The sequence below is a fragment of the Mytilus californianus genome, unplaced genomic scaffold (assembly GCF_021869535.1).
Source record: "Mytilus californianus isolate M0D057914Y unplaced genomic scaffold, xbMytCali1.0.p SCAF_9, whole genome shotgun sequence".
In the NCBI taxonomy this organism is placed as follows: domain Eukaryota; kingdom Metazoa; phylum Mollusca; class Bivalvia; order Mytilida; family Mytilidae; genus Mytilus; species Mytilus californianus.
In genome coordinates, this window is record NW_026262745.1 from 83,076,157 (window position 1) to 83,089,409 (window position 13,253).

The following is a 13,253-nucleotide window of genomic DNA, read 5'->3' on the forward strand; positions in this document are numbered from 1 at the left end:
GACCTAGTTTCCGCAAATGTCCATTGGTAATTGAGAGAGGGTAATCGATATGATCAGAAATTAAACAGGCTTTGAAAACAAATCATTTATATCAATAAGCAATTTGACAGAATCAAAATCAGTTGGATAGAAGCAGAAACAAGTAGAGCCAAAATGGACGATTAGGAAAGCGAAATTCAATAAACAATCATTCGTGTTATTTTGGTCGAAGTTTGTATTTAAGCCACGTCCTCTTGATCCTACAATATTACTTTTTTTCGTTTCATGTAAACATTTTTAAATTTACCTCTGTTTACAACTATGGTATGGTGCATACGAAATACAGAAACGAATCAGATAGAAACAATTGTACGTGGCACATGCTTATTTCAATGGAGAATATACGCGTCGGACTTTATGATAAAAAGTTATTACTGAAATACTATTTCTCAATGGATGATATAAGTAGTAATGAGACACAGTTGGATTTGTGGGATATTATGTGGGATATGCGTGAAGTCAGCGCATCGTGACGTAATCCAATGGAAGTGACGTCATCTATGACATCATCAAACAATGTACCGGAAATTTGATATGAGTATTTTTTAGCAGAAGTCACTATTCGCTCGTGTATGTAACAACGTATAGAAATTTCTGTATTACTGAAAAATTATAATACCAGGGTTTTCGAAACATTTACTAAATTTGTAAATATGTATTGCGCATGCGTGACGAAAAGTCACTTGACCTGAAGCTATTTTTTGAGATTGCAATCTTGAATGGCATTTTTGTGCTTGCGTGACCGGAATACTTATTTCCTGCCATTTTTCTTGGGAAAACCACGGTAGTGTAGGTAATGCATAGGTATCTCGGGTTATTACTTTAGGTTTCAATAGTATGATTTCGGGCATAAATTCTCATTGGTAGAATTTCCAACGATTTGATTGGTTCAATTGGTGTACAGCTGCAAACCACTTTTCACGATTTTTTTGCAAGAAATTGTACCAATAAAATCGTAGGAAAAATCCGAAATGCCTACAATTACTATCTTTGATGATTTTACTACATTTAAGATCATGACACCTTGTCATTTAAATGTAAATGATCTAGGCCTAGGACTTCAACTATTTTTATATTGGGTTCTGATTTTGGTACACTATTTCCTATGTAGATTTTTCGTACATATTTTTATTCACTTTATAATTTTGCTGTTAAAACAAGCAGTCGAGACTGATTTCACACAATTAAAAGTTTTGATTGCACAATTTTGCGAAAACTAATAAAAAAAAAACTTCACTCCGATGTTGTATGCAGTACATTGTCTACTTTTGTTAAAGTATAATTCTACAGACTTATGTAGATTTTGATGTTCCTAAATATTTTTTTTTTGTATTGTCTTTCCACGTGGTCTCAATCGTATCTGATGTCGGTTACTAGTATTTCGAGAGAAAAAAACCGTGCCGAATACAGTTCATTCTGTAAAATATGATTAAAATTATAATTATCTTAATCCGTAAATTATATAAGTGCTGCCAGTGATGGATGGTTAGTCGTATTATCTGTCAATTGGCAAATATTTCGACACTAGCAGTATTTAAAGATCCATTTTTATTGTTTTAGTTTTATCAACTAATGTACTCTAACAAAGGTGGCAACTTCCTGAGACTTGATTCACATACCAGTAGTTCGGCTTTGTATTAATATTTAAGAATATAATCTGTTTTGAGGTCTTCATATGTTCCATGTATTTAGTTTTCCAAATTTTTATTCGCAACAATGTTGTCTTAGACATGCCCGTAAAAACTAATGACTTTTTCCCTTCTGACACAGAAGACAAAATGGACAAACCTGAAAAAACTTAGTTTGATAATTTCACATATTTTATGTTCTCGGTTACAGTTCTACATTGGACAAGGTTAGTTGACCCTTTCGATGGTTTGAAATTACGAATCATATATGTGAAGGTCTTCCAAAGATAGTCCATGGCTTGATTTTTTCCAAATTTTAAAGTGCGTATTTCGAATTGCCTAAGTACTTCATTTGATATGCAATATGAATAAATTTATAAAATGCAAAAACTGGAACACAGTATGAAAATTTCGGTAACACGATAATGCTACAGACTTGTTTGGGTTTTTATTTAATTTATTATCGTATAACTTAATTTTGGAAGTAACACGTCTTCTGATTGGCTGAAAGTGTTTTGTCTATCAGCTCATAGACATAATTTTCTCATGTGACCGTGACGTCATCAACGTTTTTATCATGATTTACGCCTTTTTAGAATAAAATTATAAGGAATGACTGTAATATTTTTTCTGTCTATTCGAAATTACCTAAAAAATGTGGTGCACACTTTTAAATAACCTGCTACGCGGGTTATTCAGTGTGCACCACCACATTTTTGATGTTATTTCTTCATAGACAGAAAAAATATTACAGTCATTCCTCAATTATTAATAAATAGGATACCATCGTTTTGGTATTATAGAAATTTTGACTTCATCGTCATGAAAGTACTTATGATTTGTTAAATTTACATGCTGTCTTGGTAAATAATTTTTTTTAAAGTTTTGCTCTTTAGTCGGGTTGTTGTATCTTTGACACATTTACCGTTTCCATTATCCATTCTAAGTCAAGTCATCAACAAGTCAACTCCAACAAGGGCATTAAATACACAAAGACGGGGATGACATTTTTGGAAGCTTTTAAAGTGGAACGATATCCATAAATTGGTTAAACTGAGACATTAATCTTAAAAACTTTTAAAGTAAAGTTTTCCGTCGTTTCGCATAACCTTATTTTGATAGTTGTTTTGTTTTCCAATGGGAACGTGCGCTTGTATTTTGTCTCAAATTGGAAGCACAAACGCTATAGGCATTGGCAAATTATATGGTATACTATGTAATTCTTCTAATACTCAGGTTGTAACATCTTTAGGCAAAGTTAATTACAGTTTGGGTTGTTTTTTAACCTTTTGTTTTGTACTTTCCGACATTTTACATTTTTGCTTTCCAAAGTACCTATTGATGTTAATTAAAAACAGGTATTGTCATCATGGAAATGATAACTTATTTCCACTGACTCAAGAATGGGAAGTTGACTGAAAGCAACTGTATCATAGGCTTTTACAAAAATCTTTGTTTTGAACTGTTAATTTCAAGACGAAGATTTGGAAATAGAGCACACTTTGTTGCCTCTTAGACCTTTTCAAATATATGAGGATGCATGACATTCGAGTGCTCACTGAAAACATGAATATATCTACAATATTTCTTAGAGCAAGTTGAATAAGAACAGAATAATGAGTATGCCTTGTCATAGCGAAAGGCGTTTAGATATCAACAAAAACATTGTCGTCAAAGAGTCAGCGGGTATTTTTTAAAACTAAATCCTACGACTAAAATTGATCGTAAGTTATACTGAAGTGTTTATGATCACTAACCAGTATTTTTTCTCGTAAGATTGTTTGTGAAATGAGTCGCAGTTTTCTTAAAACATTTTTTTGTTTACACTACGCTCAGTTGATTCATTCGATAATTTTGTTCGTTAACATTGTAATTATGGTCACTGTCGTTCCTTCCCATTTTAATCGTTCTACGCTGATAGTAATAACCAAGTTAGAATGGAATGGGTTTTATGATCAATGAAACCCCACTATGTACATGATAATGAAAGAAGATCGGAATTATATTATTTCCCATTTGTACGAAGAATAAAAGTAGATGTTAAGGATCTTCAAATGTTTTCATTCGTGTGGGAGAAAAGTCAGTTAGTGAGATGATTTATTCATTTCTATGATATAAAGAAACATAGAAATAGTTACATCCTTTGGCAGATTATGCTAAGTGAACGACTGTCGTTGTAAATGAGAACAGTTCAAAGCAATGTTGACAGTTCCTATAATTTATATGTTTACTGTGAGAAATGTCAAGTCTTCAAGCAATTAAAGTACAGACTAGGTTCACATATCTGCATTATTGATATATAGCTCTCTACTGTAAATATGAAGGATATTGTTTAATTGACGTACGTGTTATGTTTTGATATTATCGTATTCAATGGGTAAAACTGTAGCCAAAAGTCAATCTTTTGATGAAAAACAATGCATTGAAAAAATAGAAAATATGAAAATTAAAAACATTAATGTTTGATCAGCATATAGTCATTCAATAATATTAGAATGTAAACAGTAAGCATTATTTGCAGTACTTATGTATATGAGCTTGCATACATACAAACTTTAAATTATTGCATACATTAAAATAAAATCATTTTTTTAAATTTAAATTTGGAGAAAACTGTTATTTGTAGACTTTGAAATTATTTACCGAAATGACATTTTTCTGTGAATACTTACAAATGTATCAGCTAAGCATAGTTTGGTGAAATAAATTTTAATTTTAATCTTTTACAATGGTGTTACTTTCTTGTATATATTTGATATGATTTGTGACAAAATACTAGTAAACAAAACAGTATAACAAACATATACAAATTTATAGTTATATATGATAATACAGTTGATAAATCAATAATAAGTCCCCTACTCTTAGAACTATAAATACAGGAGCTGATGCTTTCTAAGCCTGGTCTCTTTGATGAGTTTTTACAACCACTAGGTAGATGCCATTGCTGAATGACGTTTCGTTCCCGAGGGAATCACCAGTCCAGTAATCAGTAATTCTGGGTTGACATGCTATATCAGTAATGATACAATCACAATGTTTTTTGAATTTTTTATTTCCAATGCTCTTCAACTTCGATTTTGATTTAGCCTTTTAACTGTGTTGATTTGAGTGCCATTGATGAGTCTTATGTAGACGTAATGGACGTTTAGCGTAACACATTTTATAAGCCTGGTATCTTTAAAACGTTTTCTCTACCTGTTTTTGTGTTGATGGGGACATAATATATTTATGATATGTTTGCATTACCCTCTGAATCCTTAAAATACCCTATACAATTTTTCCTTTATTATTTTCTCATTAAAAACTGGTTCATTGAAAGTGTTTTTCTAGTAATACAAAAGAAAATGTTTCTTGTCTTCAATTGCATTACAGGACTGGCACAACCCATTTTCTTTTTAGTACATAACAAGTATTACTCTATTCGCAATAAAAACACTTTATTTAATTACCATCGTGAATACCAAGAAAATAAAATTGTGCATCATATTCAGTCTAAGAAGTTAAGTACGAGTGGCCGTTCGTGTCAATGGCGGTATGAACATACCGTATGAAATTTTCAACGCGTTGGTTTTTACTTTCAACGAGTTGGTTTTCACTTTTAACGCGTTGGTTTTCAATTCAACGCGTTGGTTTTCACTTTCAACGCGTTGGTTTTCACTTTCAACGCGTTGGTTATTACGTTGGTTGTAAAAACTAACGCGTTGATTCGTAATTCATACGGTATGAAAAACCAACACGTTGGTTTTCAATTCGATACCGTAAGTTTTTCATTCCATACCGTAAGTTTCGCACTTATGTCTACCAATCAAAATCTTTCTTACAAAGTACAATCTAACCGTCCGGAAGGACTCCAGATTGTTTATAAGTTTGGCGGGAAAATATATTCCCCGTTGATGAAAATATTAATTGACTTGCTACATGGCTACAAGTAGGGGAAATTGTTGGTGAGTCACCAGTGGCAGTGCGATATCCTGCAGCAACCACTTCCTATTACAAATTGCGAAATTACAACAATCCAATAACAAACTTTTTTTCAAAATAGCATACAATTCAGTAGTTATATATTTTTGCCTGTATTAGTATCAACTACAAAACTATTTTACCTGTGTGACAATCTCAATGTCAAACTCTCAAACTAGGAAGTTGACTTTGTACCTGGATGAATATTCAAAATTAGCATTTAATTTACTGTTATTAGTTTCAGATATGCATTATCTAAAGTACATCTCCCTCATTCTAAGATTTGTTTCCTGGTTATATATATGTGGCTATAAGTTTTGTATCTGCTTCACTACTGGTGCATTTGCATTTTGAATTTGAGTGTTTTGGCCTCAGCATCATTGGTCATACATGAAATGTCCCAATTCGCATTTTGGGCATTTATACTAGGTACCATTTATGTTTTTTTGTGCCATCAAACCTGTTTAATTGTTTATTGTAAACTTCATATTTGGCATGGTATCGATCGGCTAAAGTAAGCTTTTTTCAACAGAGTTTTAATTGTTTGTTCTTGTGTGGTGCAAGTACACCATTGTCACAGGTAGAGGGATGGTTTGGCAAACATATTTAACTTTGCTGCATATATACTATATGTACCTGTCCCTAGAAAGGAGCCTGCAATTTAAGTGGTTGTCACTTGTTACAGTATTTCATATCAAAGAATTCTTTTAAAGTTTTTACAATTCTACGGATAAAAACTGAACCAAATGTAACAGTGTAAGACATTTATGGAGTATAAAAGATTTACCGGTAAAATATGACCTAAATAATCTCCCTGGATTAACACTTACCTGGGGTGTTTCTTCTGTAACATCAATGATGCTTGGCTGCATTATCTCAACATTATTTTCCTGTTCCTACAGAAATGAGAATTTCTCTTGTAGTGTAAAATCAAAAGTGAACATTATTTGTCTGACTATTTTAACCACCCAAGGAGACTAATTCCAAAATTCGGTGGTATATTTCTTTTAAATCAATGTTTATCAATTCAGGCTAAAATAAATGTTCTGTAATTTTTTTTTTTATTCTTTTGCTTGTCAATAAAGACTTCAGATTCAAACCTGCCATGTACATCAAAACTATAAAGGGTGCTTGTGACGACTGTCATTAACATGCCAATGAGCAAAAAAATTGGGATTGAAACCCAACATGTAAAATATCCAACAGGTCACACCATCCTTGGATCGGGAAAGCCAAAAAACGTACCAGTGTACTTAATAAGTTATACTTATCATTGGACCAGTTAACTGCAGAAAGACATTCGTTTTACTTTTCAAATTGTTTTGTTATCTGCATTTTGATTGGCTATATACCTGAGTTCCACTGCTGATCGCTGTCCTTGTCATTCTAGTTGTTGACAATGTGCTTCTCCTTCTACCAGCTGAATTATTCTGGGATACCTAAAAGAGATTCATCATTCAATTACCAGTATACTAGTCATTCAAAATTATACTTGTAACAAGGTTCTATAAGTTAACTTTGCTGCATATATACTATATATACCTGTCCCTAGTAAGGAGTCTGCAATTTTAGTGGTTGTCACTTGTTACAGTATTTCATATCAAAGAATTCTTTTAAAGTTTTTTCAATAGTATTCTACGGATAAAAACTGAACAGTGTAAGCCATTTATGGAGTAGAAAAGATTTACCGGTAAAATATGACCTAAATAATCTCCCTAGATTAACACTTACCTGGGGTGTTTCTTCTGTAACATCAATGATGCTTGGCTGCATTATCTCAACATTATTTTATTTTCCTGTTCCTACAGAAATGAGAATTTCTCTTGAAGTGAACATTATTTGTCTGAATGTTTTAACCACCCCTAACCGTGAATAGATTAACCCTGAAATTTGTGCATGTATAAATATTTTCATAATTATTGACTGGGAAAAAACATATTTAAAATCTGGTAATATGTACTATTCTCTGTATTTGCAAGTCTTGGGTTAAATGCATTTGAGGATTTATATTAAGTCTAAAATGTTGAAAATATATATAATATGGAAAGATCGGCAGTAATATTATAATATCACCTTCTCAATCCTGTATTAAGCAGAGAGATCACATACAGATAGTTACTAAATGGTACCTGTATAAAAGGTTCACAATTCTATACAAGTAACCCAGTGCATATATATTATTTTTATTTGTATTTATTTGATGGTCTCTTCACTTTAATGTGACTATGTCCTGTCTCTGCATCCACATACCTGTGGTTGATCTGGGTTATTGACAGCATTTGGAGCTGCAACCACAGTACTGGAATCATAGAAAAAAATGAAAAAAAAATAAACAAGGGCTGTCAGAAGACAGTAACCAGTTTTTTGTTAACATTTATTTGAATAATAATCAAAATTGACAACACCACTTCAAACGGTTTGCAATTCTATTTACTATGGTCTACATGTTTCGCCTGCTAAGTTTTGCATTCATTTACATTATTTGACAACCCGGCATACCAAGGTATCAACTTCATGGACTCTACCGAAAGGATTCACAAAGGCGTTGGTTCACCAGAAGGAGTTTAATTTATTTGAATAGTGCAATATTTCAAGAACTATAACTCAGTGGAACAGTATAAGTGAAAAAAAACTTAACCCCTATTTTGTCCTCAGTAACAACGTATTCAAATTCGAAAACAAAATTTGTTGAACGGTTCCTAAGTTATCTTATAGATAGTCAGCAGCAGCCTGCCATACAGCACCACATTTATTACCTTTGAATATGGCAAGTACCTCACAGTTGCATCAAACCTTAAGTCAAGAAATACAAACTGGTGATGCACTTAACATGCTTAAAAGAACAAAAGGTCAATTTTTTATCACATTAAAACAGAAAATTGTATGTGCAGGTGCATGAAAGTTTAATACATTTTATAATAAACAGCTGCGCCTAAAGCGCATGATACGCTCGTATTGGTCATATAGAAATTGTTGCTTAAATAAAATTGGAAAAGAAAGCATTAAAAATTTCCTTAAATTCAAACTGTTAAAGTCCTGTAACTCCAGAACTACAAATAAATCAAAAAAATCAAAAGGGAGCTTCCTAATATCAATCCCAACGATAATGTAAAGTTTCAAGGAAATCAATCTAGGCATACTAGAGTTAGTGTGCAAAATGTGAAAAATTGCCTTAATTCAAATGGTTAAAGTCCCATGACTCTAAAATGACATAACAAATTTTTTTTCTTAATCAGAAGGGAGCTTTCTTCCGCCAATCCTAATGTTGTGTTAATATAACATGAGAAAAGGTTAAAAGGAATTTGAGCTAAAGTCCGAAAACTGGAAAATCCTCCCAATTTTTTTAATAAAGTCCCATAAATCCCAAACGCAATATCTGAAATTGTAAAAACGAAACGGAGCTTACATCAATAGATATAATCAATTCATCAATGTTTCATGGAAACTGGTGAAAGTCTTTTTGAGCTACACTCCGGAAACTTGAAAATTCCCCCTTTTTTAATGAATAAAGTCCAATAAATCCCAAACGCAAAATCTGAAATTTATAAAAATCGAAAGGGAGCTTACATCAATAGATATAAACAATTTACCAAAGTTTTATTGAAATTGGTTAAAGTGTTTTTGAGTTATTGTCCAAAGTGTTGACGACGGACGGACAACGGTATACCATAATACGTCCCGTCTTATTAGACGGGCGTATTAAAACTCAAGTTTCTTGAAATTCACATTATCTCCCCATTATTCAGATGGTCAGATAGTATTATGCCCATTTTTCTCTATATGTTCCAGCAATAAAATGTTTGAATATACATTACCAGCCTCTGTCATTGATGGAAGTATATCTTCATCAGTCAAATCCTAAAAAATATAACCATCAATATGATCCACATGTTATTTTCTAGGAAAATATAAAGTACTTATCGTGAAAGAATTGTTACCAACAATTATACTATTATACACATTAAATTATATTAATTTTAGTTTCAGTTTATGTAAAAAAAACTTAATATAAAGAGCACTGTTAAGAAGTTGCATTTACAAATGTACATGATGTATAAAACAATTTTATCATTACTTCCAAATTTTCATTTTTTATGCTTAATAATAAACAAAAAATACAAGCCATTACTGGCATTAAAACTTTGTTAATGGTATGTTTGATAATATTTTGAAACAGTAAAGTTTCTTCAGTTTCAGTATTTTTTCATAATTATTTATAATCGAATTATAAGAAATGTGAAACAAGGAATACATCATGTATATCAAGCTGACACAAAATAAGTATAACCAAAAATAACATATACATAGATAAAAGAAGATGTGGTATGAGTGCCAATGAGACAACTCTCTATCCAAGTCAAAATTTATAAAAGTAAACCAATATGGGTCAAAGTACGGTCTTCAACACGGAGCCTTGGCTCACACCGAACACCAAGCTATAAAGGGCCCCAAAAATTACTAGTGTAAAACCATTCAAACGGGAGAACAAACGGTCTAATCTATAAAAAAAAACGAGAAACGAGAAACACTTATGAACCACATCAACAAACGACAACTACTGAACATCAGATTCCTGATTTGGGACAGGTGCAAACAATTGCAGCGGGTTTAAACGTTTTAATGGTACCAAACCTTCATCCTGTATGCAAAAAGAAAGAAACAAGTGTGGTGAACGCGACAGAAAAAATATTTCAGATGGATTTGATACAATAAAAGACATTTAGTTTATCTTTTAGACCTTTCACTTTTCAGTCATGGTGTTGAAGCAGCCAATATTCAGAGGTGCTTTTGCACCTTATTGCTCAACTCCTAAATATTTGTTCAAAATTACTATAAATAACAACCACAGAACATGTTATAATTAAGTTTGCCTCATCTCTCTTTTTTAATACTTGCTATATAATCAATGTAGTCATATCTTTGGTTTGCCCGGAGACTAACAAAAACATTATATTATTGATGCACATATCCATAATCCTTGCTGGTTACCAATGATCAAAGAAATCAACTTGGATGTATAATTAAGCAGTCAGTGACCAAAAGATAAATGTTTTTTCCTCAAACCTAATCCTACCCTGACCTTTAGTAGGAATGTTATTTGGAAGAATTACTATATTTTTTTCTACAAATAATGAAAACTTGGTACACAGAAATTCTTTTATGAAAAAAAATGTCATTTAAAAGTCACAGAATTGGATATAAATGTAATTTTATACATTGAATGAAGCATGGGTGCATGGTTCAGAAGATGTACAGAAAACTGGTTACCTTTTGTTGATTGCTATGGTATACCCACCTGCAATTTATCAAGTTGATTGCCATGTTTGAATCAGTAAAAAATTGGTCAGGTAACGTTTACGCAAGCTTTTAATACTTTTTTTTTCGTTTTTTTTCCTTATATTTATGTATTAAATGATGAAATCTAATTAAATTTTAAATTTGAGATAAATCCTTTGAGAAACAAAAAAGTTATTAGCATTTTCATTTGGTCCTGTCATTGTCGATGTTGGTCAGGTCATTGTCAACGTTGGTCAGGTCACGTTTTCGCAAGCTTTTAATATTTTTTTTCGTTTTTTTTTTTATTACATTTATGTATTAAGTGATGAAATCTTATTATATTTCAAATTTGAGATAACTCCTTTGAGAAATAAAAAAGTTATTAGCATTTCTCATTTGGTCCTGTCATTGCCCTGTCATCGGTCCTGTCATTGTCATTGTCCTGTCATCGGTCCAGTCATTAGTGTAACCATATTTGATAATACTGTGTAAGAAAGTTTTTGATTGGTTGACAAAAGTGCAAAACTTACGGTATGAAATGAAAAACTTACGGTAAAGAATTGAAAACCAACGCGTTGGTTTTTCATACCGTATGAATTACGAATCAACGCGCTAGTTTTTACAACCAACGCGTTAAAAATGATAACCTACGTGTTGAAAATGATAACAACAAGTTTAAAGTGAAAACCAACGCGTTGAATGTAAAAACCAACCCGTTGAAAGTGAAAACCAACGCGTTGAAAGTAAAAACCCAACGGGTTGAAAATTTCATACGGTATGTTTATACCGCCAATGACACGAACAGCCACTCATAGTTAAGTTACACCAAAGTAAAAACACATCAATTTTATTAATTGAAGAAATGATATACAGAACACGAGTCATTCGAAAATGTTACAAATACATACCTTAAACAATGAAACAAGCCCTTCCTCATCAACACGACTTTCACTGCTACAGTAAGTAAATCCTATATCCAACAACAATATTGAGTTTATCCGAAGCGTTCACTTAAGATACTCAAAGCATAAGATACCTTCATTAGAAATCATTTAATTAATGAACAATGACAGAGTGTCTATAAAATTACTTTTCTGATCAGGTTTCTGATCATTTTGTACATGTTTCCAAAAAGTATTCAAACACAATAAGACTTCATAATATCTGTTATAAATTCTCATCGAAAGGAATCTAATAACAAACAAATCCTTGGTACCCGCAGATGAAAAGGCAGGAGGCAATGGTTTTTTTTTTCGATATAAGAATAACATCGACGTCTTATGCTAAGAATTGCAAACTTCTAAAACATTTTTGTTTCAACCAATTCATCAGAAATATGAAACTACTGGTAGAAACTGAACAACTTCAAGCGCCGAGTCAAAAACACGGTGTAAAATCACCTAAATTACACACAACTTTTTATATAAATCCAGCATTATGTTTTCGTCTAGTAAGTGCACTACTACTCAATTATCTGCTCCCTAACAAATGCATTTACTTCCATTTCAAATCTTTTCTATTTGCGTTGTAATCAATTCTATCGAAACAAGGATCAATTCATTTTGTAATATAGCATGCATGATTGTGGCATGTTATGATTAAATTTTTATCTTGTATTATATATTTGTTCGTTATGGCAGGCTTTTGTATAGTAAAATTATTGGAATTCTTATGAGTACTAATTGCGGACTTCAAATTTCAGATCACGTTTTTTACTGTGATGAATCTCTTACATGGAAAACCTTCAGAAAGTAAAAATAAAAATTCCAACAAGTTGAACTTAATTGTTATCTGTCATAGTTATAGCAGATACTTTGATTATGTACTATAAGTATCTGTATTAATAACAGTTAACATAACTTCTCAAACATAAAACTATTCTCTTTCCGCCAAAAATATATAATTTTCAGCTTAATTTCAAAATTTCGTATATCTATTCTGTTTTTATATACGTCCAATACCTTTTGATAATGAACACGTCTACTTATAATTCACAAATATATAACGTTAAAATGGTTTTATTTAACAAGTGAGTGTTTGTAGTATAATCTGTTGATTGAGCTGGATAGTTACTTTCTCTTCCAAGGCTGAATTTACACGAACTATCTTTCTCTAGAGTAAAGTCAATTCGTGAAGATTTTTCTTGTCTGGTAGTTGATTTGTGTAACTCTTCAAGAGGCGCCTAATCCTCAGGAACTGATACTAACTCAACGTTTATATAGAGTTGATCACGAAGTGATTATTAACTTCTTTGTATTTCTGCCTCCAGACGCACATAAATCGTGTTATAGTCGGTGTATATTTGTCCTTGTAAAAGAGAGGCAAAAGGTACCAAAGGGACATTCA

The 13,253-nt window shown here is 31.9% G+C and overlaps 1 protein-coding gene across 1 annotated transcript in view; it reads left to right on the forward strand.

Annotated features, from left to right (window-relative positions):
- The window catches only part of LOC127716481 (pleiotropic regulator 1-like), a 474,697-nt gene that overhangs the window by 397,704 nt on the left and 63,740 nt on the right, over positions 1–13,253 (forward strand). The gene's annotated exons all lie outside the window — the stretch shown is intronic.